Raw genomic sequence first — 26,830 nt, 5'->3', positions numbered from 1 at the left:
TTCAAATTTCTTTGTGTCTAACATCAATATAGTGAATAGTTTGGGCTGTAAATTTTTGTCTTTATTCCCAAACTATACCTGTCAATCTACACATTACTATCTGAAAACTAGTGGAGTAATTATTTTAATGAAAAAATTACATAGCCTAAGAACTCAGTGTTATGACTTTTTTATTAATTTTACATTTCATAAATATTTACTAAGAGATGTTTTTAGTGATCAAGTTAATATTTTTACAGATGAGGAGATCCATTAACTGTAAACAGACTACTTTTCAGGGAATAAAAAGCTATACTAATATTATGAATTAAAATAGGCTGTTACATTATTTATTAACAGGCTGTACATTTAAGAACTAATTCACTTATTTAGCCATACTTACATATGACTGAGGACTATTTGAAATACTGAATTCCATGAAATGCTTTAAAACAGTAGAATTAGGTATTATTTACAGTCCTTCAAGTAGAACTAAATATACAGTAGAATTAAATATATACAATATTGACCTTTCAATCTAGCTTGCTATATAGGCTTTTATGTGTGTCGATGAGAAACTGGTTAGCAGTGGTAACCTTTAGAGATGGGTCTATAAGAGTCTATAAGAAACTTAAACAGTTCAACAAGCAAAACATACAATGACATTAATAAGCAGGCAAAGGACATGAACTGACACTTTTTAAAAGAAGACATACATGCAGCTTTCGAATTTGTATTCGAGGAAACCGATAGTGCTAACAAGTGTGTTGGTATGCGCAAACTCTATTTTCAGTCATATGTATGCATTAAGCTGCACAATTCTTAAAAATGTATGTCTTTATTTCTGACTACTAAAATTTCTAATCTGTATTTAATAAAAAACATCAAATGTCTGCTTCTCAGGCATATAAATTAAATGATATGTAATCAACATCATGAGTTCCCCTTTCATACACATATACACACAATATCCTTTGAGGATTATTTTAAAATATAATGTTTCAAGTTTGCTAAATCAGTGTTTATTAACCCAAATGCTTTCAAGAGTCACATAGGAAATACAGTTTAGTAAAGAAGGCTAAGTCCAGGATATTGAATTGCAAATGTGTACCTTTTAAGTGGGAGCACATGTGTGCCAACTAAATGAGAGTTTCAAATAGATGCTTCCTATTTCAGGTAATCAAAATCTGACTCAAATGACCTAAGTAATGTGTTTTGCATGACTGGAAGTCCCGTTAAAGAGTCAGTATCAGTGTTATTGTTGTCAAGGCTCTCTTCAATTTTTTTCATGGACATAAAGAAAAAAAAAAGAGAGAGAGAGAGTTAGTTTTTCCTACAAGGCTTGAATAAAAAGTCTTTCCTTCTTTGACTTGGCTCACTTCAGTCCATGTGCTCACTTTCTGGCTAAAATCATCTCCAGGTGTCTCAGTCCCTTCGGGCATCTATAATAAGATAGTATAGGCTGGGTGACTTATTAAACAACAGAAATTTATTTCTTACAGTTCTAGAAGGTAGAAAGTCTAAGATCGATCAATGCACTGGCAGATTTTGTATTGAGAAAGAGCTTGCTTCTTTATGAAGAGTGTTTTCGTGCTTTATTCTCACAGGCAGAAAAGCAAGGAAGCTTTCTGGAGATTCTTTGATAAGGGCACTAATCCTGTTCATAAAGCCTCTGCCTTTATGTCCTAATTATTTCCTTAAGTCCACACTTCTTAATACCATCACCTTGGGGGTTAGGATTTTAAGATTTGAATTTTGGGGTACTTAAACATAAGGACCATAGCACCAGCCGAATAGTATCTGTTGATGGGTAAAGCTGAATTTTCTGAGTCAATCACCTACAAATAGATCTGATTGTCATGACTGATCAAACCTAATTAGGACCCATTTGTGAACACGAATAAAGGGTCAATTTCTCTTGAGTGCCATACGTTGTGTAGACAAAGTTTCATTATATGTTTTAAAATAAAATTCAGTTGGAAATAAACGAACATAAAAGATGCTGGGGATCAAAGTAGACTGCCTACAAACAGGGTATTTGACATTTTTTTTTTTTTCAGGATTTGCAGAACCACAGACTCAATGTGGTTGAATCTTTCTGACATTTTGAGTAAAGCTGAAAATCTCAGTTATTATGTAAAATGTTTCAATCACGGAAATAAATGAAATTTGAAGCATTGGGCAGGGCAAACAAAATTAACTTACAGACCAATTCAGCATGTGGAGCAATCGGTTTTCAGCTTGTATTCTAGCTATCACAAATGCTATTTCTGGGTAATTTCAGGCCATGTACTGCAGCTACAGTAATTTTTTAGGCCCACTTCCTGAAGACTGATAGAAATTAGAGGTCATGGTTATAAATGTAAGAGAGACATTGAGTGGATATATCTTACATTAAATTTTTCTTATGTGTGACTGTGGGAAGGGTGGGTAATTTTATGGAGGACTGTGGTAAGAATAGCGCTAGGGATACAAAATCAATATTTGAAGTATTTTTCAGACCTCCAAGCAAATAAATAAAAGTAAAAGGAGGAAATGAAATAGTAAGGTAAAAGAATACATATAACTTTATGAATTATAAATAATTCAAATAGATAATACGGGTCGTATGCAAGAAAATACATGATAACAAACAGAAAAAAAGTCCCCTGTAAACAATTAAAATATTATATATTTATTGTCAAAAAATGAAAAGAAGAAAGAAAACACAAGTCAGAAATAACGGCATCACTCATCTATTATGCCAGTAATTTTCAAGTGTTTCTTTCAGGAATATACTTCTGTATATATTTTACATATGATTATATATCATTATGAATACAAATCAAATTAGATGTAATATTTTTAAGCTTAAACATAAATGGATTATTCCAAACATTTTTAATGGTAAAAATATTTAAGAAGATTCTATGTGTTTCAATTTAATAATTTCAATTAGACATTTAAACGGTATTAAATATGTTGATGTTATACATCTTTCAACATTTTTGCTAAAAACTTCCATTTTTATCCTGTATTATCTCCTTATTATCCTTGTGTAAAAGTTAAAATTCAAGATAACAAATAGGGAGGACATTTTAATTGCTTTAATAAACATTGCCAGTTATTTGAAAAATATATATAAATCTGTATTTCAAATAAAAACCATGCTAAGACACAGAACAAGGGGGGGAAAGATGGTGAGTGAATAAAATCCAGCAAATCAAAGATAACTAATCTTTTTTATTTCTCAAATTTCAGTTCTGTTTCATCCAAAATATCTTCTCAAATCAAATTTATTTATACTATCTAAATTTGATACGAAAGTAGGGAACTCTTTTCATGAATGTAACTCCGTTTACTTGAATTTCTACTTACACGACACTTCAGAACCTATTTTGTCTTTTGAGGAAGTATTTCAATGTTAGTTAACACAGCATATATACAAACACCATTGATATAGAACATGTAAACTTTATCACTTTTTTCTTATAATTTAAGCTTCCAAAATTCAATAGCCTATAATACAGAGTCAAATTTTGGGGGGTTAATGAAAAGTAATATTTTTGTTAGATAATAGTGTCACAAAAAAACTCAAAATAAACGTAATGGATCTTCTGTGGTAGATAATTAACTACACAATGTAGTTTTTGTACCAAAAGATCCAGCAGTAGTCATCTTCTAAGAACTGTGTCTGCAAGAAAAATAACTTTCCCCCCTTTGTTTGGGAATGAGAGAATGAATGTGTGACAGGAGCTAATCATCATTCACTTTATATCAATTTACTATAGATTTTTACTGTACTTTTAATTCAAGATGTTTCAGCCTCTTTCCTTTTATATATTAACTCATAGCTGAAATATGCTTAAAATAATGAGAAAAGCATATCTTGGATTTTTATAATTGCTTTATGAACCTATAAGGAATTGAAAAAGTACCAATAACATAATATAAAACAACATAACAAGTTTTAGGAAAAACATGAATTCTCATTTTTCTTATAGGATTTTTACCAGTGATTTACATATTAATATTTAATTTCTTAAATTTTCAAAATAGCTTTTCAAATTTTCCTATAAAAGTAATATTATTTTCACATGGAAATAAACCATTGTCTTTGATGAGTTTTCTGAGATGTAGTTTAGGGATATATAATACAGTAAAAATTTCCCAGACTATAAACACACATTGAACATACATCGATAGTATAAAACACTACCTAGTTGGCACATAGAAACAGTAAATAAACATAAAATTATCTATAAGAATCTAGCAAAATATATAACAAGGAAATGTACAAGCAATTCAGAAATGTAATAAATACAGACTTGAGTAAGTCCTTGGTATACATTAAAGAAACATATTTTAGCAATATCTATAAACGTTCATTCCTCGTGTATCCATGTACACATTCACACACACAGAGTATGTTTGTGTATGTATCCCTGTACACATAGTGTGTATGTATATATACATGTACACACAGAGTTTTGGGAGCCTTAGGGTGTCACTATTCCAGCTGAAACTTCTGTGGTGGTGGCGCCTTTTCCCGAGTTTTTGCCCACTCAGCTCATTCCACCCACACGGCCTGGCAGGCTGTGCTCGGCTAGCACTACCATCCCGGATCCTATGCCAGCCAAGGGTGAGCCAGGCACGGAGCCGAGTGAGCATGGAGTCCAGCCACTGCACACAGCCAAGCACGCCAGCTGCTGTCGTGGGGTGGGCAGTTCCGGGCGCCGGTACAGGCGCCAGCTCCATGCAAAGCTGCCGCTGGATCAGGTGGCTGCAGTCACCGCAAGTGACTTCCACTGCGGGCCAACGCATCTGGATAAGGGGAATGCAGCGGTGTCTGGAAGCTTGGAAACGCCAGGAACCTCAAAGTCCCAAAGAGGGTGTCATTGCCGTGGCTCGGAGAGACCCCTAGGTCTGGGGTCCCCGAAGAGCCGCAGTTCTTTTCTCCTTCTAGTTGGCCGCAAGGTGAGGAGCAGGCGGCGCATTTCAGCCCTGTTTGTGTTACAGCTTTCAGTCCCGCTACTCAGTGGCCAGAGCTCTTGTTCCACATCCAGGAAGAACGAGGTGGGTGGGCAAGGTGGGGAGGAGTTTCACTGAGCGACACAACACCTCTCAGACTAAAGTGGGTAGCTCCTTCCCATAGCTGAGAGCCCCAACGCCTGAGTCTGGCTTGTCTGGGGTATTTTATGGGTTCAGAAAGGAGGAAGTGCGTGTTGATTGGTCCACGGGCAGCCATGGGTGGGCACTGAAAAAACACCATAAATTCTCACTCCAGGCCATGGATTCCACCCAGAACTGACATCCTGGCCTCCAGGCTTCAGGCCTTCATTGGCTTGAAGGTGGGGCTTCACCAGGGACCCTCCCCTTCCTGCCTAGTAGCCTATCTGCCTCCTGGGCTGACGTGTCAGCCAGTGCACCCAGGATGTTTGTGCTGAGGCACCTGCGGACCCATGCGGGGCTGCCCTCAGGCCCCACGCAGCCCCACTCCCGTACTCGTTGACGTCCAAAGTCTGGAGGAGGCCGAGGGTTCAGGGCACTGGCATGCCAGTGCCACCCCAAGCATGGACACACCCGACCTGGTTGCAGGAGCTCCCAGGCTCGGCCACAACTTTGCTCCCACCCGGAGTGGGTGCCAGGAGCGGGGAGAGGCCAGGCCCTGGGAGCAGGAACTTTCAAGCCTGCAGAGACAAGGGACTTCCTGGGCCCCGAGAGTGCAGCGATGCCTGGGTCCTGGGCCATGGCTGGGTGGCTGCAGCTGCACCCTGGAGTGCGGGACTCCTGGAGTGTCCCGCTCCTGCCCCACTGACTCCGTACAGTGCAGGGCTCCCCACTGTTGCCGGCCCCTGCTGGCTCCGCGAAGTATGCAGCCCTGGCCGCGCCTACCCCGCTGCAGTGGACGTCTTTGCAGCAGCCCCTCCAGATGGGCCGCCGCTGCCATCAGTAGTATTTGGGTACGTATCCATGTACACATTCGCACACACAGCTTATTTATATATTCTCTATAGTTACCTAATGGTTAGATGAGTACTACTTTATGCTCTTCACCTAAAAATGTTATTAGCATCTTGCTGTACTGCACTTTCTTTAATCTACGTTTCAATTGTGGTCTCTCTTACTGCCATTAACTTGTATTGTATTGAACAGTGACTACTGCCACTAACTTGTGTTGAACAGTGACTGGTGAAAGGAATAGAGTTCTGTCTGCTAAAATATTGCCAAGAAAGGTCGATTGCAGTGACTCACACCTGTAATCCCAGCACTTTGGGAGGCTGAGCGGGGTGTATCACCTGAGGTCAGGAGCTTCGTGGGCCCTGGAGAGCGCAGAGATGACTGGCCAACATGGCAAAATCCCGTCTCTACTACATACATACATACATATGTATGTATGTATGTATGTATGTATGTATGTAGTAGAGTATATATATACACACACAAAAAATTTGCTGGGCACTGTGGCGAGCGCCTGCAATCCCTGCTACTCGGGAGGCTGAGGCAGGAGAATCTCTTGAATCCTAAAGGCAGAGTTTGCAGTGAACCTAGATGGCGCCACTGCACTCCAGCCTGGGCAGCAGAATGAGACTCTGTCAAACAGAAAACAAAACAAGCCAAGAAAAAGTACCACACTAAAAATTAAAAATGAGAACTTTATGGTGGCTTGAAATGGGTTAACACTTACAAGATAAGCCAGAGTAAATATATGATAAGTCTCAAAAATTGGGGACAGTTTTTGAAAAATTGATCTATGAAAGTAAGAAACTATACCTGTAAATATACCATCATTCTAGGAATTAAGTTGCTAAAGGATAGTAGCAATTTGTTTTGTTGGGAACACATTACTCTGAGTACTATGCTGGAATTTCACATAAAACTGAATTTAATTAACATTTATTTTCAGTCAGGTGATACAGTCACTTTACAGAGAAGGGGCCCTGTTTCATGACATAGACAACGTTGTTTTGAGAGAGATACAGTTATGTTCAAAATAAATCATTATTTGTCATATTGAATGAAATATTTGTAAATGTTCTTCAAAATATATGTAGTATAGTAATACCACTGTTTTCTGGAAAGAATGATCTTTGTCATCTTCACAACTAGAATATTCCTTTTAATTTAAACATTATTTACACTTTGTTCTCCTTATTAAGTTTGTTTTAATCTCTTCTCTTCTTTTGATATCCTCCTCCCAATGACAGCATTTAGATACACTATTAAAATTTGTCAGCTAAGTAAAACCCACTTTCGTCCTGATGTTTTCTTATATCACTTCAGTTATTAGTATCTTAAATCATTAATGACTTAAATTCAGGAAATATATTTCCACCGAAAATATGATTATAATAAAACCAAATTATCTTCCCAATAATGTATTATAGTATCCATTTTGTGTTTTTATCTTATCTTCCTTCAATGACCTCTTCTAAGTTCCTCAGACCACATGCTGAGAAATCTGCATAATTTATTACTTATTGTATAGTTCTATGCACACAGTGTATACTAGTAAGTATTTGGCTCAACAATAATTTATAGTACTTTGGGCAGTAGTCAATTGAAGGATTTGGAGTTGGAGATAATTTAGATAATTTAAATAATGGCCAAGTGAGAAGCTAAAAAGAGTGGGAGTGGTTTAGTATGCTGAAAATAAAAGCTATCAGTAAGCTTTTAATCTTCAAATTCTGTAAGAGTGTATTATTTAGCTTCCTCTGCTTTGTAGAGAAAAACTGAAATTAGATTAGTTTAAAATTAGAAGGAAAAATAAGTAAAGCCCTGGTATAGAATAGACTTTTGAATCTAGCCTTGAAGAGCAATCTCTGAGAATTCAGTAAAATGTTAGAATAAATGGCTTTTTTCTCACCAGTCCACATTTGTTGATAAAAATTTACTGCACTTCTAGATTATCCTGATAATCATTACCAATGAACAATTCAATAATATTGTGATTCAAGAATTGTCTTCACTACCATGTTCTCTACTTATTTGCAAAGGAAAAATAACGATGCTCTCAAAGCCGTAAGACAAAAAACAAGAACCCCAAAAGCAACTAAACTTTATGGCCTAAAAATCCTTCTTAAAACAGTACTGTAATTCAGAAGAAAGTAATTCAGGATTAAGAAATAAAGACTGATATAACACTAGATGAATGGTGACATAAGGATACATGTATCTTATACATTTGAATAAATATTGAATAAAATGTTAAATATATAGATTATGATATAACAACAGTGTCATAAAATAATCTGGACTCAATATGTATTCATATTATTTAGCTTTGAAAGGATTCCAATTTAATAATATTTGCTAAATTAATGACATAAGTTTTGCTATGAGAAGGACATGGAATGTAATTTCCCTCTCTGTGAGAATTTTATGTCACATTGTATCAAACCATATATGTGAGATATTGGCCTTAACTACTGGACTCCAAAACATATATAAACCCAAGACTTTGACAGACACATTGAGAGCTTAGGCTACTGTGTGGCAGCCTCCAACTGACAGCTCAGGCTGTAGCAGGGCTACTATCTGAGAGCCTTAAGTACATTCTCCCAAGCCTCATTGACCAGCGTCATCACCACTCCTGTGTCTGAGGACCTTGCCTGTGCACATGAACTTATGCTGCGCTGGTCAAATTATCCCTCCTGAAAACTTCTGATAGAAAGGTATGCCTCAAACTTCAATTAGACTTTACATCCACAGAGGCCTGCTTCCATTGTAATTGATCAACTAGATTTGGAAAATTGGACTCTAAAGAGAATTGGAACTCACTTATCATGTGGTTAACGTACTTTGTCACAGTGCATTCCTGTAAGATTGGTTCTCCATATTCTTTTTCTCTTTCAGCATTGTTAGAAAAAAAAAAAAAAGGACAGAGAAAATCTCTACGTATGGCAATAAACCATGTAATTCATGAAATCACACTTAGGCCATCTTCTTATTTTAACCATACCAAATGATATGTGTGGCTTATTTTTCATAGAAAATGCGAAATTAGGGTCACACTCTGTCACCCAGGCTGGAGTGAAGTGGTATAAACCCAGCTACTGCAGCCTTGTCCTCCTGGGCTCAAGCAACAAGCGATTCTCCTGCCTCAACCTCCCAAAATGTTGGGATTATAGACATGAGCCACTGTTCCTGGTTTGAAACTACATTAAAGCAGATAGTTAGTTTTTTAAAAAATATTTTACAAACTAATTTTCAGCATCAAATTATCAGAAAGAGTTAAAAGTAAGAGTTTTCACAATGCTTGGATGGCGGGAATTTTTACACAACATGGTGGGAGTTCAAATAGGCTGATATGGTATGGGAAATTAGTTATTAAAGATATGTAGCTTTATAATTTGTAATTCTGCTTTACACAATACTCAGAAATGCACTGTTTCTTGACAATTTTGTAGCAGATTGAACACTATCATTTTCACCAGTTAGTGTCCAACACCATAGAAATTAATGATAGTAAGAGAGACCACGATTCAGAACATAGATGGGCCTGAAGCATTCAAACTAAAAAAAATTCAGTACAACAAGATGGCAGAATTTTTAATTCTGCTTTACAAAGTGCTCACAGATGCAGATAAATAATAAATGTATTTAGTTATCTTATTTTTGAAAGAAACTGTTGTGTATTTGTTTGTTTTCACTCTACCTCCATTCCTAATGTCCTGAATCAGAAAACTCCCGATGTGTAGTTATGTCTGTGCCACATATATTTACAACAATGTATTTAGTTATATTTAGAAGTTCATAGCAAGTAACATTTTCTAAGAATCATCACCTCAAAATCAATGACAAATTAGATCATGACCTGATGGTAGAGGTAATCACAGGGAAATACAGCAGCTACCATAAAGTGTTAGAATTCCCTTATTTTATCTAAGCATAGCATAAAATTGGTAATTTTACAAAAAATAGGAACATATAAAATTATAGGCTTATGAAAATAGGAAATTTTTATTTTTAATATTAAATATTTGTTTCAGAGGGTGTTTTATATTTGTTATTAAATATCTATAACAGAGTTACTGATCTATACTTGTGTTAGCTGAATCAACAATAGAAATATGTCAGCAAAAGTTACATAAGGAAGGACAACATGCCCTGATCAATACATTTTTTTAAATAACCTAAATTTGGAAGAAATTATATTTAGTAGTATCATACTGTTTTTCTCAATCTCTAAAATACCGCCATTAAAGCATAACTCATTTAAAGATATCTTCTTAGAAAAATGGAAGAAAAGCTAATATAGTTGTAGCTTTCAGTGGAGAATTGAGCCAGCTCAAGCAATTTTCTATAGAGATGTGTTTGTGTTCAGTGTATTTCTTACCCTAACCTCTGGGGAGTAGCTGTAGAAAAGTTTACTCCGAAATTATTCTCTAAGGATAAATTTTCTTCTTATCTTCTACTTGGATTGAAATGTTGTCTGGTAAAAGGCCACCTCACTTTACTAAAAGGCTGCTTATACTAACATCTTTAAATGGGAGCTTTTGGGGATAAAATATAAGATAGAATTTTAGGAGTCGAAGGGTAGTTTCTTTTATTTCATTTTGTTTGTGAATATATATTATAGTGCTAAAACCATAGAAAAGAAAATGAAACACTTAACAACCAGAGAAGCCCACAAACTTTTAGCATAATTTCTGCAAACCTTTTTAAAGTTGTCTCATCATTACAAGTTTTAAAAGTTCTGTGTTTACTTTATACAAAACTTAATATATTTGAGAAGTTTGATATATAGCAGCACAACTAATAAAATGATGCTTAATCTCAGAGAGTCATTATAATCACTTACAAAAGGAAATTTTCCTTTCCAATAGAAAAGAATATCTCGAAAGTTAAAATCATGAGGCCTAATTCTCACTGTCTGTGTTCATACTAAAAATTAAAATTAAGTAATTCATCATGGGTTTCTTTCCTGTATCAGCTTTTGATGTGATTTTTGAGTTATATTTCAATTCTCTACAAATTGGGCCAAAAATATTATGTCTTTTATGAGAAACAGCCTGTTATTCTGGCTTCATTAATCTCATGTATAAATTCCCTTGTCAAAAGGAAAGAGTTATTTTTGTAAATATTATGCATTGTAAGAAAAAGAATAAGCACTTTTAATTCAGCAAAAATATTGTGGACATATCACATGCAAGGCAAGCTGTAATGTGCTGAGAGTAGGAAGATAAACAGAGCCAAGCTCCAGTCCCAGAGAATTTTACAGTCAAACTGTAATACAAGGGTATACATCAATACAAATCAAGAATGATGAGTTGGCCGGGCGTGGTGGCTCACGCCTGTAATCCCAACACTTTGGGAGGCCGAGGCGGCAGATCATGAGGTCAGGAGTTCAAGACCTGCCTGACCAACATGATGAAACCCCGTCTCTATTAAAAATACAAAAATTAGCCAGGAGTGGTGTTGTGTGCTTATAATCCCAGCTACTCGGGAGCCTGAGGCAGGAGAATTGCTTGAACCCGGGAGGTGGATGTTGCAGTGAGCCGAGATTGTGCCATTGCACTCCAGCCTAGGTGACAGAGTGAGACTCCATCTCAAAAAAAGAAAAAAAGAATGATGAGTCCACCACCTGTGAGAAACTCAAATAGTCCTTAATGAGTAAGGCATAAGAGGATAACTAAAGTGATGTTTAACATAGAAAGATATTTAGATGTTTGAGCAGAACTATTGAGGATGTGTGAAATTTCACCATGTCTTGATGTAGAGAATGAGCATTCTGTAGGAAGGCAGCAGGGATCAAATACATTTAGTAGTGTTAGTGCATAGCATATATTCTTCTTCTTTGAACTATCTACTGGGTTCATGGAATGGGCAAAACTCCTGAGTTACAAATGTAAGTTACCTTTACTCAAAAGCTTATTTTCAAGTGAAGGAATATAGAAAACTAACTATGACAACCCAAGACAACAGAGCTTAATATGGGCTTATTGGAGGTGGGTATGCCAGTCTTTAGAAAAAATAATCTAATCAAGTCTGAGTTATTAACAGGAGATTTGTAAAAAGAGAGCACCTCCACTGTATTTCGAATACATTCAAAATTAATCAAGGTGTACAAAAAAACTGAAGATAAGCATTTCATTGCAAAGAAGCCTGTTTAAAGACCTGACTACATGTGACAACATAGCAACTCTGGGAAACTAAAATTAGTTGACTACCACCATTGTAGTGATAGAGGGACACTATGGAGGGACTCAGAGGAGCCTGTGGTGATGGCAAAGGAAAAACAACATTGAGATATGACAGATCTGAATATAAAGTTCAACTTGACTAGTTATGAGATATACTTCTGGGGCTGTTATCTGTGAAATAACCCTTTCAGGTGCCTAAAGGATGATAAATGTAGTGCACTTAATCCAGATATTTGAGAATATTTCTTCATTATAAAAATATTTATTGCCTTGCTACCACCTATAAGGTTCTATGGTCAATGTTTGGGATACAATAAATAATATTTTTCCCCTCCTTCCTCAAGGACTGTACTAACACATTGGAGAGAGAACGAAATACTCAGGAAAGTACAATTTAGGGTGATAATTCAACTAGTCTTTAGGTGTGGGAAAAGTGAATGTAAAGGAGGTGGTTTATTTACATCTGTAGAACATAGCAACAGAGTGTAGGGGTTGAACCAAGGAAGAGAGACAGAAGTGATTATTTTGTGCAAAGAAACAGTAGCTAAGAAAATGTGAAACTTTCAAGGAACTACAAGGTGTTTAGTATGGCTGAAAAAAATATAAACAGGGAACTGGCACATAACAAAAGTGATCCCAGAAAATCTTGTGAATTCTGATAAGGAGTTTGAATTTCATTCTAAGAACAGTTGGGAGCTATTGAATGTTACGAATTGCAAAAACATTGTCATCATATCTGGCTGCTAGAAAAGGCACTTTTCTGCAGTGTGGATAAGTGTGATCAATAAGAGGAAGTGGGGTTGTAAACTATTGCACCAATGAAAAGAAGAAAATATGATGATATGAACTAGGGTAGTGGAGTTTGGAATACAGATTTACCAGAAAATTGCAGATAATGTCATTTGCTCAGTTGTTTATAGAGGAAGATAAACATAGACAGTCACTATGTTTGGGACAACTCTATAGAATGGGTCCACTAAGTAAATACATGAAACTTGGGGAAGAACAAGTAGGGTGTAAAAAATAATAGCTTTACTTCGGATGTGTTTGAGAAACATTAAGCACAAGAAGGAAGTATGAAAAACTGGAAATATAATAGTTTTCAGGAGTACAGTGATATGATCATAATAGTATTTCAGAGTGATACCCCTTGAAAATGAAAAGAATGGATTTGAAGAAGAACAACAATCCAAACGAGAAGTTTTAAGGTTTTAGATCAGGGGAGCAATGGAATAGTTGACTACAGATATAAAGATTGTTAATGAGGAACCAACGATACCATTCTGTGATGGGCTGCATATGACTCGTAAGAGAGAATAACAGATAGGGCTAAATAACACATTTTTGTCTTGAGAAACCATGGAGATGAAATGGATGAAGGGAAAGCTTAAGACAGAAGATGCGACTTTCCCCTTTGGCTTTCGTAGGTTTTACATACCCATGGGGCGGTAGGTAGTGGATGATTGTGATTGCCAAGGAGATCCCTGGGTAGAGATGTACTGTGTTTCGTTACTATACTCTGTCAAAGCACATGCATAGGTGGAGGGTCAAGAAGACAACCTCAGACAGCATCAGTATTTGAACCTCAAGTCATCCTGATACTTCATGGTCAGTTAAAGGAGAAACTAGTTGGTTGCACTGTGCCTTCGAAAACAAAGGTTCAGTGCATTTCCAAAGCAAAATTAAACGAGCAAATGCAGAGAAAAATAATTAAAATGATGAATAAACACACAAAAAAAGATCATTGCATTGGGTAAATTAGAGGTCATTGGTGGCCTTAGCAACACAATTGCACTGGAGTAGTGGAAGGAGAATTTACATTGAATCTTAGTAATACATTTAGCTAGGAAGAGACAGAATAAGGATGAAGAAGGCAGGAAAAGTTAGGGGAGAACAGAGAGAAGAGAGATAATGACAGACTTCTAAGTGACTAGAGTAATTGAACTTGTCTATATTCTAAAATAAAAAATTAACATACAACATCGATGGGGTTAATTCAGTATGATATTTGAAATTCTGTAGTGAAAAAATTCCCACTTGTTTTTCTTTGACATTCTTGTTACAGCAAATTGTGTTTAAGAGATAATTTTCTAACAAAATAATTATTCATAATTATTCAGGTAGAAGTTAAGCCACTTTAACATATATAATTAATACAATTTAATTGGTGAAATCATCTAACAAGACTACTTATTATATTAATACATAATTGCAACATAATTTGTCCTGTAATTTTCCCCTGTAAATGAAAACACATTTTATATGGTCAGTATGAAGGATAATCTATAGAAGATGTTTCAAGTAGTTTATTACTGGCTTCAGAATTTTACAGGCAGTGATGACTTTTGGGATATAATTCAGTATAGGTGGTTAAAAGTGATCATTTTGAAGGTAATGAACTCATGAGGAAACATCTTGCAGGACAAGAAAAAGAAAACATGATAGAGCTGTATAAAAAAATGATGAAAAATGCTTCTGGTATTATGGCAAAAAAGCTTTTATATGTCAATATATGATGATATAAATTAATTAACTAATTAAGTATATAAATAGGTGTTTACTCAGTCCTTTATTTCAAAATATTTTCCTTTTATCCAAAAACTTACAGAATAAGATTGTACCTCGAGAAACACACATTTAAAACTAGATTTACACAGGATATGTATTACAACAATTTCATATTTTTTCTCTTGAAGAAAAATATGAGCTCCAATATTACAAATGTTGATTTTTATTTTGAAGTAAATGAAACTTGAAAATATGAATAAATATTTATTCTCTTCTTTAAATAATTACATTTCTTATATTTCAAATCTGCTTTAATTTGCTTTGATACTAATATCCATGCACTTTCATTTAAAGAGCTATAAAAATCAGTTTCTCAAAGCTATATTCTAGGTACTGAAACAAATTAAAATAAAAAAAAAAATCTTTCTTTGAAATAGAAAAGTGAATGACTATTGGCTAAATATTACATTTGAAATCCAGAAAATCTAAATGTGGCTTAAAATCCTAAAAATCTATATGTAAAGAACTCAAATAAGTAAAACCAACAAGGTGTCAGGCCCCTGAGTCCAAGCTAAGCCATCATATTCCCTGAATGTATACATGTATATGGCCTGAAGCAACTGAAGAATCACCAAAGAGGTGAAAATAGTCAGTTCCCGCCTTAATTGATGACATTCCACCATTGTGATTTGCTCCTGCCCCACCCTAACTGATCAATTGACCTTGTGACATTACTTCTCCTGGACAATAACTCTCAGGAGCTCCCCATCCAGCACCTTGTGACCCCTGCCCCTGCCTGCAAGAGAACAACCACTTTTGACTGTAATTTTCCACTACCTACCCAAATCCTATAAAACTGCCCCACCCCTATCTCCCTTTGCTGATTCCTTTTTCAGACTCAGTCTGCCTGCACCCAGGTGATTAAAAGGCTTTATTGCTCACACAAAGGCTGTTTGGTGGTCTCTTCATGTGGACACGCATAACACAAGGCTGCATACTTACTTGCTATATAACCTTGGAAAATTCGTTAATATTTCTGTGCTTCAGCTTTCTCATCTATACAACAGAGATAAAAGTAGTGCTGACTTCATATAATTGTTTCAATAAATTACTCTCTTTCTCTCTTTCTTTCTCTTTCTGTTCCTTTCCTCCGCTCTCCCTCCTTCACTCTCTTCCGTGCTCCCTCTCTCTTTCTTAAAAATTCCCTGGAAAACGGCATTTTGTCTAAGTAATAACTGTAATATACTATAAATGAACTATTATTATAATTTAAATTGGTTTTAAGCACATTTCTATTACTTAGTCTGCATTATATTCAGTTTTATTCATGTTAACATTAAATTACTTTCAAATTAAATGTGTTTTTTCCATTTTACATTATTATAATCTCTTCAGTAATATCTTTATTTTAGCAATACAAATGGAAAGCAAAAACTATATGAAATCAGTCTACCTTAAATAAATAGCCATTAATTCTGTCATTTTAATACTTTAAAATAATTTTGAATGCTTTTTTTGATAAAGCAAGAATTTTAAAATACAAAAAGAATTGTATGCAAAAATTTGCAATATTATGATAATATTTCATAATTTAAAGATGTTGGCTGGGCATGGTGGCTCACACCTGTAATCCCAGCACTTTGGGAGGCCAAGGTGGTGGATCACTTGAGGGCCGGAGTTTGAGACCAGCCTAGCCAACACTGTGAAACCCAGTCTCTACTAAAAATACAAAAATTAGTTCAATGTGGTGGCAATTGCCCATAATCCCAGCTATTCAGGACGCGGGAGCACAAGAATTGCTTGATCCTAGGAGGCAGAGGTTGCAGTGAGTCAAGAACAAGCCACTGCGCTCCAGCCTTGGCAACAGAGCAAAACTCTTTCTCAAAAAAATAAAAATAAAGAATTAAAAAAAAATAAAAATTTCAGTACCAAAATTAAATTAAACTTAAATTTGTTTTAGTTTACATAAATTTAAATTTTAGTTTACATAAATTTAAATTTTAGCTTACATAAATTTAAAATACAGTGTCAACTTACTGCATTTTAAGTGAGTATAAATGTTTTTGTAATCAAAATAGTAAAGTAAAATTATACATAAAATAACAACATAGTTCTTCATTGTTTTGCCATCTTTAATGAGCAACGAGAGCTCATTAAATAGCATACATCAAAGTTGAATTTCAAAACTTAAAATTCTTGAAGTACCAGTGAAAGTGTGTGAATAAGCCTTTTAATGTGATAAAAGTAGGTACCATTATTCCCACTGAGTACATTAGAACATTGAAACTTTAAGTCGATAATAATTCTACCGTAGTTATATCGCTGAAATGTGACAGTCAGGATTATAAAAGCACTGGATAAGTATAATAAGCCTACCTACTTCAATTCCATCATCACGACACACTATTGGAATAGATCTTTCTTCTCTCTTTTTTAGTCACTATATATTGTTATGAGCCATGCTCCACACCTAACATATATTCCCATTTTAATTCTGGGCTAAAATTCTTGTAGAATCAGATATTCAATATGAAAGTCTGTGATGTGGCAGAAATTTATAAAATATATGAGTAAGAGAAGAACCATGACACCTGTTTCTACTTCTCAAAAAAGATAAGTGATGACATTTGGGACCAACTGAGAATCGCTTAGTAAATGTGAAAATTGTTCGACGTTGCTAGGAGAAGCTGTAAAAGGCAGACATCAATGCTGACTTTTGATAAGAATTAATCCATCTACTTCAGTCTAGGGATGTTTTCCAGGCTCTTCATATTTTCCATTGTTCATTTCAGTGGCTTGAAAAAATACGCAAAATATATTGGGTCTTCAAGAAAGGTACATAAATCATACACACACACAAGAAATATAGAAATAAAGGTGTATAAGGGATATAACAAACAAATATTAAACAGAAAGGGATAGAGGTGCAGTACTCAAAACAGACAAATTAAAGATGTGAAAGTAAAAATTCTGTAGATAAAAATAAAAGGAACAATGCAATGTACACATTTATAGATTGAAATAATTCACCAAGATGTAGACAGGATGGATTAAAAAGAGACACAGAGAGAGTAACAAAGCGTAATGATGATGATAATGTATTACATTATCTCATTGCTTGAGGGAAGGTAGAAATTTTTGACTTTTTCAATGTGTTATTTACCAAGGATATAATAGTTCAACTTTCAATAAGATACCCAGAAGCCAAGGGAGCCCATCAGTTCTGGTTGGAGAATTCATTACACTGCAAAACTCTAAACTGATAGCTTAAAAAAGAAGGCAGTAATAATTTGGATTTTAATACTGGTGCATATTGCAATTGCATCTACATATTTTGATAATTCTATGAAATGGAGTAAGTTGATACACAAGAACATATTACATTTTTTCTCTTACAATTTTTAACATATTTGAGCAAATTGTTCTGGCTGCTTCACTTTGTTGACATAGATAATTTGTGTTTTTAAAACTTAATGTTAATATCCAATATATATTAATAATTAACAGTACAAAGATGTCAGTTAATATTAACATTTAATTACATGATATTAATATTCTGTTAGAATTAACATTTTATTTGTGTTTTAAAGGTATACAAGCAGATATGTAGGGGAAAAAAAACCTGGAGGATTCTGTCAGGTTTACTTCTGTTTTTTGAATACACTGTTTTGTTGTTTTTTTTTAAACTTTTTGAAAGTTTTTTTCCCTCTAGTTTTGATTTTTAATAGAAATGTCGTTTTAGAATCTAAGGCAAGTATCTGTTACTGAACTTAAGAGTAAGCCACATGGTGAAACTTCAACACAGCACAGAGATGCTTAATAAGAAAAGGGTCTTTGGTGGAAATGTAAATTAGTACAACCACCATGAAGAACAGTATGGATATTCCTCAAAAAAATAAAAAGCTATCACACAATCCAGCAATTCCATTGCTACGTATACACCCCAAGGAAAGGATACCGGTACATCAAAGGGATATCTGCACTTTCTCCCGACTTCGTGATCCGCCCACCTTGGCCTCCCAAAGTGCTGGGATTACAGGTGTGAGCCACTGCGCCCAGCCCAGCCGTATCATTTTTAATAAATATTTAACAATAGTATTTAATAATAGTAATGACAGTAATGATAGGATATATAACTAAAATGCTTCCTATAATGTTTAGCTAACTACTAGCTGAAAACATTAAGCAGAAATGTTTTTTAAATGGTACTACATTAGCAGTCTTATGTAGAGAATGAAATTATGTAATTAGCGACATAATACTTCAAATATTTCAAGCTTTTTATTGTTCTTGAATACATTGTCTCCTAAGAAGAATAATTTTGACAAATAGTAAAACCTATAATAAAGCCAGTTTTGGAGACTGGAGATACGTTTACTGTAAATGCTACTTGTAGCAGACATCTTGGTGCCAACCCAGATTCCCTTTACTGAGCAGATGCACCCATTTCCTTAGCTGTTCTGATTATTGACTGCTAATAATTTACAGCTGCACTTTTTTTGAAAATTCTACTCCATCCATAGAAGAACTTGACCTGGAAATACCCAGGTGCAGCCTGAAACAATGGTTGCCTCTGGGGCACAAAAGGCTTCTCAGGGGAGACCACAGCTTTGCCTATCCACCCCGCATCTCTGTCCTGTCCTGCTTCCTTCATTACCTTACAGTGTTTACCTGAGAGCACTCCCTCAATAGAGCCCATGCAGTAGAATCTTTCCGGCCCTGTTCCTAAGGACCTCAAACTAAGATAATCAGCAGATTATGTTTCTGGTGTGCTTGTAATTGTCCTATTTGAAAAAAAAAATATAAATATAATTAAAGGATAAATCTCTAGCATAACTTTTGGCAATGTTCTGGATTAACATACATGCATATTTTAAAGTAAATCATTAGAGTTATCAAAGCAAAAATTGTTCTGTGAAAATTAAACAGATGAGGAAGATTTTATTCAAGGCTGTCACAATAGGGAAGAAAAGCCAGAATTCACAGGATTCAAAAGGCTGGAGAGTTTTTAAGATGTGGACTGGATATCATAGACCACCTGTGTTTGCTAATTGGCTATATCCATATGAAAAGTAAACTATCTTCTGCCCTGAAGGAGGTAGTTTTACAACCTGGAGCAAAGCACATGTTGAAGTTAAGGTGCTACCATCCCACGGTAACTGGGAGATAAGAGCAATATTGTTCTTTCTCTCTTAAATAGTGTTGTACTTCATTTTATTGGAAATATTTAAGCTGTGTAACATAACATTTTGATATACATATGTATCTTTCTTGAGGATTACATTTTAAAGACATGGCTTGCAGGCCCTTAAGAAAGACCTTCCTGAGTTCTATAACCGGCAAGAAACTTTTACAAGTATTTGCATCTCAAAAGGCAGAGAAAGACTTTACAATTACAAGTTTTATTAAGCAAATGCTCTAAGAAAAGGGAGTCAGGAAGAAGAGTGTCTAAAGCTTAGTCTAACTGAGGAGAATGTTAAGTACCTCTTTTTCTTAGTATTTTAAACACTTAGAGCTTATTATACAGGATAATCCATAATAATTTCTTTTTGCCTTTCTAGCTAGTCTAATCTGTATTGGCTGTATCAATGAACTCTTTTATCCTTCTGCTTCCTTTGGGTTTAATCAATTAGTAAAAGATTAGCATAGGAAGGTGGGTGAAGTGAAAATATTTATTTTCTCAGCTCTCTGCTTGCTGATTTGCTATGGGTTGGCTGTCTCTCTCTATAAAGGCCATAGTTTCATTCATAGTACCCTCGCTCTACTTGAACCTTCTTCATGTTCTCGAATCTGATATCCTTTTGGTTCTTCATATCTGGAAGAGGGAATGGCTTGCTACTATCGCTAACCTCAGGGTACTTCATATCCCTTGTTGGTTTCCTTAAATCCTGAAAACATTCGTGTGGTTAATAGAGAATGTACTAAGGGCTACACAAATTACACAGTTTGGGAAAGGCATTTGTTCGCCAATACACATCTAAACAGCAGAGCTGGATGTTCCAAGTTGGAATGATATACAGATATAACTGAAAAATAATTATAGCTGGATTTAACTTACTAGTTTTGTTGTTGGTTTCTTTCTTTCTTTTGTTTTTGATTGGGTAATATAATGCTCTAAATACCTCTTGATCAGAGTACTGAGGATACATTTTGTCTTATAGAATTTTAATTGTGTAAAATTTTGTTTTTTTAAATATTTACAGAAATGAATTTATTTTACATAATCATTAAAGTCTGATAGTGATTACTGAGAATTGACAATATTACAATGAATTTAGATTATTTTTCTATTAGAATGAGTTTTGCGCAGACATTTCTATGAAAGGAAAGATAAAATTGCTAAAATTTAGCATGTAAATGTCTCTGACCTGAAATATGCTTTAGGAAGATTATAGTTGGAAAGAGAGTCGGCATCCATGATGATGAGAGGAAAAAACAATATTTGTTGGTTTTGATTTATTTTTTATTTATCATAAATTAATCTCTTAAATTGTAAAGATTTTTTTTTTTTTTTTGCCAAAAATTAAATCACAATCAAGCCATCGTGACTATCTTATTCATTATATAACTAAAACATTCTATATGAAACAGACGGTTATCTAAATTTTTAGTTTGGGCCTTAGATGAGGAAAAAAGGTGCAATTCTTAGAATGCTGTACGTTTTACTAGGTACTATGCAGCTGCGATTAGTCATAGGCTAAATGCTGCCTCGGGAGGGTTACATAATAAGTCTTTTATTCCTCATGTGTGAATCATGAATATTCTGTTCCATGCCTTCATTGTGTAAAGAACTTTAGAAAGTAATGGATAGATTCTGTCATACTGTATAAACATTCCTAGCTAGTAAGTACTGAGAACTGCATTCCCAGAGTTTTAACAACTTACAGAAAAGTGAATTGAATTTCTGAAGCCTGGGAAATGATAAGAGAGAGTTGAAAGAGAGATAGTGTGCTAATGACCCTAGAGAGTCTGAAAAATGTTATGGTCAGGTCTTTTGAGAGAATCTCCTCAAAGGAGATAATGGGCATGGCTGAATCTGTAAAGAGAGTATCTTGCTATCAAGTGCCTGAGAGCATGGCAATCAAGAACCAGGGGCAGTCAGCCAGAACCTGCCCCTGAGTAAGTTATTCAATTCCTTCAGAGTGAGGCTCTGCCTATACTAGCAGAAATGAATTAGCTAGTGCCACTTTCCTTCCTCCCTCTCCCCACTAAAGCTAACAGATTTATTATTTTTTTGTTACGTATAAGTGTTAAACTCATGCATCGTGAAAGATATATAAAGAGAGTTTCATGAAATTATCTGACAATGTATTTGGGAAAAGAAACATCAGATTTGATGACTCTTTAACACTGTAAATTTATAGCTCTTTGACCTGTTGAATTAATAACTTTAAATCGACATTTTTAAAATTTCTTCTTCATTTCTGTTATGCATCAAAATACTCTTGCTTTAGGTATTGCTATCACCCTCAATTATGTCCTGCTTAATATCCCAAACTTATGAATTAATCAATGCTGATATCCCTATTTTCCCTGCCTTTTTATGCCAAGTGTATTTGTATTTTCCCATGTCTTACTCTTAATCTTTAATTTTTCTCCCTGTTAATGATATTCTCCCTATATAAAGCAAATCATGTGGTCAACCACCCATACTCTTAGAAGTACCATGCATATTTCCCCTCATCTCTTAATAGATGCTTTAGCTTCCAATATAATATTAAAAGTGAGAAATGGAATGTGAAATTCTTGACTATCCTTCTTATGACTTAAGAGAATTTCCTCTTTGCTCTTAATTTTCTTCTTGTTTCTGCCTCAAAAATAAATACCTTTATTTATGAGTGATAACAGTGCCCAAATTAAGGAGAATGTAAGAAGGAGTTGTAGACTTTAAATAACCAACTAATATGCATTTAGTTCTTCATAAAATGCCATTCAAAGATAGTTTCATATTATGTTGTGGTTTCTTATAAAAATTCTGGTCCCATCGTCTTGCAAAACTAAAGTCTCTACTTTGGATCATTTACTTCATGGTTATCTTTCTTCCTTCCCTCTCTTTATTGTATGCTTCTACATGAACTATGTATACATATTGATATTATCTTTTTTTAAGGAATGCTGAACTGAGTTTTCTCTTCAAACTGCCAGTAACTTATGAACAAAATAATTTGGAAGATGTAACTTTTAACTTCTGTGTTTCTTTTCATAATATCTCTTAAGTTCCTAGCATCCGTGGTGCCATATTTATCATTCTTTTTGTTTTGTTTTGTTTTGTTTTGTTTTGAGGCAGAGTCTTGCTCTGTCCCCCAGGCTGGAGTGCTACGACACAATCTCGGCTCACAGGAACCTCTGCCTCCCAGACTCTGGTGGTCCTCCCGCCTCAGCCTCCTGCCTCCATCTCTGGCCTGAGCTCCCCAAGTAGCTATAGGTTTGTACCACCACACCCTGATAATTTTTGTATGTTTCTAGAGAGGGATCTCGCCAAGTTCCTCAGGATATTTTGAGACTCCTGGGTTCAAGAATCCACAAGACAGGGCCTCCCAAAGTGCTGGGATTACAGGTGTGAGCCACCCCACTTGGTTCATATTCATCATTTTTATGGACTGGTTTCTCAGAACTCACCTTGTTTTCTTGTTATATTTTGTTTGTTTCTTTGATTTGATTTTTTTTTTTTTTTTTAACAGGGTCTTGCTCTGTCTCCTGGGCTGGAGTGCATGGAGTGCAGTGGCGTGATCTTGGATCACTGCAAACTCCACCTCCCAGGTTCAATAATTCTCCAGCCTTGGACTGCCGAGGAGCTGGGACTACAGGTGCCACACCACCATGACAGGCTAATTTTTGTATTTTTAGTAGAGATGGGGTTTTGCCATGTTGGCCAGACTGGTCTTAAGCTCCAGACCTCAGGTGATTCACCTGCTTTGGCCCCGCAAAGTGCTAGGATTACAGGCATGTGCCACTGTGCCTGGCCTGAATTGAAATTTTTATTAAGTAATTGTAGGTTCATATACAGTTGTAAGAAATAATACAGAGAGATTCCTTGTGTATTTTGTCCCGTTTTTCTCAATAGAAACATTTTACAAAACTATATTATATCACAAATAGATATAGATATTGATACAATCCACAAATTCTATGCAAATTTCCCAGTATGTGTGTGTGTGTGTGTGTGTGTGTGTGTGTGTTAAGCTTGATACATTTTTATTATCTGTGTAGATTCTGTATCCATCATCATGGAAAAGATACTGAATATTTCCAGCAAAGCAAAGTTCCCTCTTTTAACAGCCACACCCACTACCCTCCTGCATCTTGCTCCTGTCCATAACACCTGGCAACAACAGGTTCTACTGCATTCTTTTTTATTTGAGCAAGAAACTTCCTGGATGAAAGTCTTCTTGGATCTTCTTGGGGTTTACTCCTGACTCTAAAGTAGGAAATTCCTTGCTCTTTCATGAGGCCTCTGCTTTTCCTGGTTCAATTTCTATAGATTGTATACAGCAGGCCCTTCAGTACCATAACAAGGATTGTGTGAGAGACTCCTTTACTCCCAGTCAGGATTGTGCATAGAACTTTCTAGAAAAACTTTTTTTCCTTTGCTCCTTTTTAACTAAATTATCCTCTTCCTTCAAGTGGTAACTCTCAATCTACTTGGTGTTCACCGTCTTTTACATTTGTTGCCTGTATGCTCTGCTGTTCTGGCACTAATTCTGTCTAATGTCTTTAGAATGACAAAAATTTACAGAGGATATTTTTACACTTTTATAATCTATTTAGCAAATTTGAGATCTTCCCTAACTGGTTCATCTAAACCTCTGCTTTCTCATCATCCCTGTTCCTCCTTCCTCCTTTGTAACCACCTTTGACTTTCCCTTCAGGTCCCTGAATCTCTTGAACTGTTCTCCTTCAATATCCCTACCTCCGTCACACATCTAGCCACCTTGACAGACTTTTCTCCTCTCAGTCCAGGTCCTTACCTCCTTAAGTCACTAGAACTTTGTGCATCCAGCCCCCATTAAGGAATTTTGGGGACCTAGGGATTCCCAAAGCAGCCACCTATAGCTGAAAAAAAAATCATTTGAAATAGATTGTATGTTTTATCCCACTCTGATGAATACTGGAGACATCCAGATGGTCATGTGGTGTCATCCAAACCATGAGATTACATGTCAGGGCAAAGAAGGTCTTAAGTTTCCTCCACAAACATTGGTGAGCCAACTCTGTTATATAACCAATGTCTCCTGTATTTCTGTATTTATGCCTGACTCATAGCTTAAATTTTAGAATTAAAGCTATGACCTTATTTGTGTCTGTCTTTATGTTCACCTGTATATATATGTATTAATGTATGTATATATATATATTTATCTGATATATGTGTGATATTTTCTTACCTCTGAATGGCAGTACCAAATTAGCTTGAAAAATTCCTAAGGTTGCTGTAGTCTATTTGGTTAAAAGTACATAAATATTTATCTAAACTCAATATTACTAAAACTCTCAGAAATTAAGTAAAACACTGAACTACTTATACTTTCAATGTGAAAAAATACTATTATAAAACTTACCCAAATATTTCAAAAATCCTAGTTCACATTAATATAATCTTTGGCAAAAAAGTATAATATTATTGGTTTAATACAAATAACTATGTGTTCTGAGTTTTCAATATTAAGTATAAAATAAACATATTTTTATTCTACTTGAGAGTATGCTTTCTAAACTTATACAGGCACTTTTTTTGTCAGAGTTTGAACATGTAACATCTTCATTTATTGTAATTTCATCTTATAGTTATTATTCCAGGCCCATCGCATTGATCATAACAGAAAATCAGTGAGTCGATATAGTGGCAACCAAGGTGGCGGTCTTATTCCTGATACGTTTGAAAACAGTCCAAAATTCACCATTCAGCACTAAACAATCAGTTCATTTCTGAAAGAAAGAATGCTATTTACGGAGAACTTTTAAAATATAAAACCAAAAAATAAAGTCCATGCATTTCTAGGTAGATTCTTCAGTAATTATTCACGCTTGCCTATTACTTTATAAAAAGAAGTTTTGGGTCTTAATTGCAAGATTTGTAGATTACCAGTACCTTCAATTTATGTAAAATAACATAAAAAGGCCAAAAGAAAGAGATAACAAGCAATCATCACTGTTTTCTATTTGTCTAATGTTGGATAAAGAAAGAACTAAAAAGGAGCTACACAGGGAAAAGTATACTTTATATATAAGGAGATATTTCAGTTTCACTACCAATGTCTCTTGAACCTGAATTTTTCCCACAAGAACAAGCATTATACTAGATGGTAGTCATTATCAAAATAGAAAAATGCATGTAACAAAATGGAGTCACTATTCTGACAACTTTGTTTCAACATAATTATGTACAATATGTCATTAATATGTCATCTTAAGGACAGTTTTCAAACCTTTTATTAACTTAAAACCCTAGACTTCGGGTAAATTAAAGTACACAAGGTAGGCAGAGAGAGAGAGAGAGCTTGCACGCGCGCATGTGTGTGTGTATGTGTGTGTGTGTTTAAGGGAAAAAAGACTAATTTCATCATAAAATACAGTGAGTTGTTCCAGAATTTTTTAAAAATAAAAAAGATAGAAGGTAAAACTTAAACTAACATAAAAAGTTAGTAAGGTTTCGGATGAACGGAATTTTATTTGTCATAGTCAAAGCTGGTAATAGGTTTATTTATGAGATTAAAAAAACAACTTTAATATTAAATAATGTACTCATACAAAACTAGAATTTGGTTTTCTTGCTGTTAAAATGTTATTGGATTATCAGTCTACTACTAAAAAGAAGTTGTAGAAGTGTGTGTTTGTTTTTTCAACCCTCTAATTAATCTGCCTAGAAGGCAGAGATTCTATTTGATCCAAATTGTTTTCAATTTTTAGGTTGACTTTATTAGGTCCTTGATTTTTTTTTTAAAGTCTTCTATTACAAAGAGTGAGCGTTTTTTTATAATCATGTTACCTCACATGCTTATTTTTAAAACAGTTTATTGTCACTGTGACTAAACAGGTAACCAAGGCCGGGCGCGGTGGCTCATTCCTGTAATCCCAACACTTTGGGAAGCTGAGGAGGGCGGATCATGGAGTCATAAGTTCAAGACCAGCCTGGCCAACATGATGAAACCCTATCTCTACTAAAAATACAAAAAATTAGCTGGACGTAGTGGTGGGCACATGTAATCCCAACTATTCAG

The sequence above is a fragment of the Theropithecus gelada genome, chromosome 2 (genome assembly GCF_003255815.1).
Source record: "Theropithecus gelada isolate Dixy chromosome 2, Tgel_1.0, whole genome shotgun sequence".
In the NCBI taxonomy this organism is placed as follows: domain Eukaryota; kingdom Metazoa; phylum Chordata; class Mammalia; order Primates; family Cercopithecidae; genus Theropithecus; species Theropithecus gelada.
Note: the sequence above shows the minus strand (reverse complement) of the source record.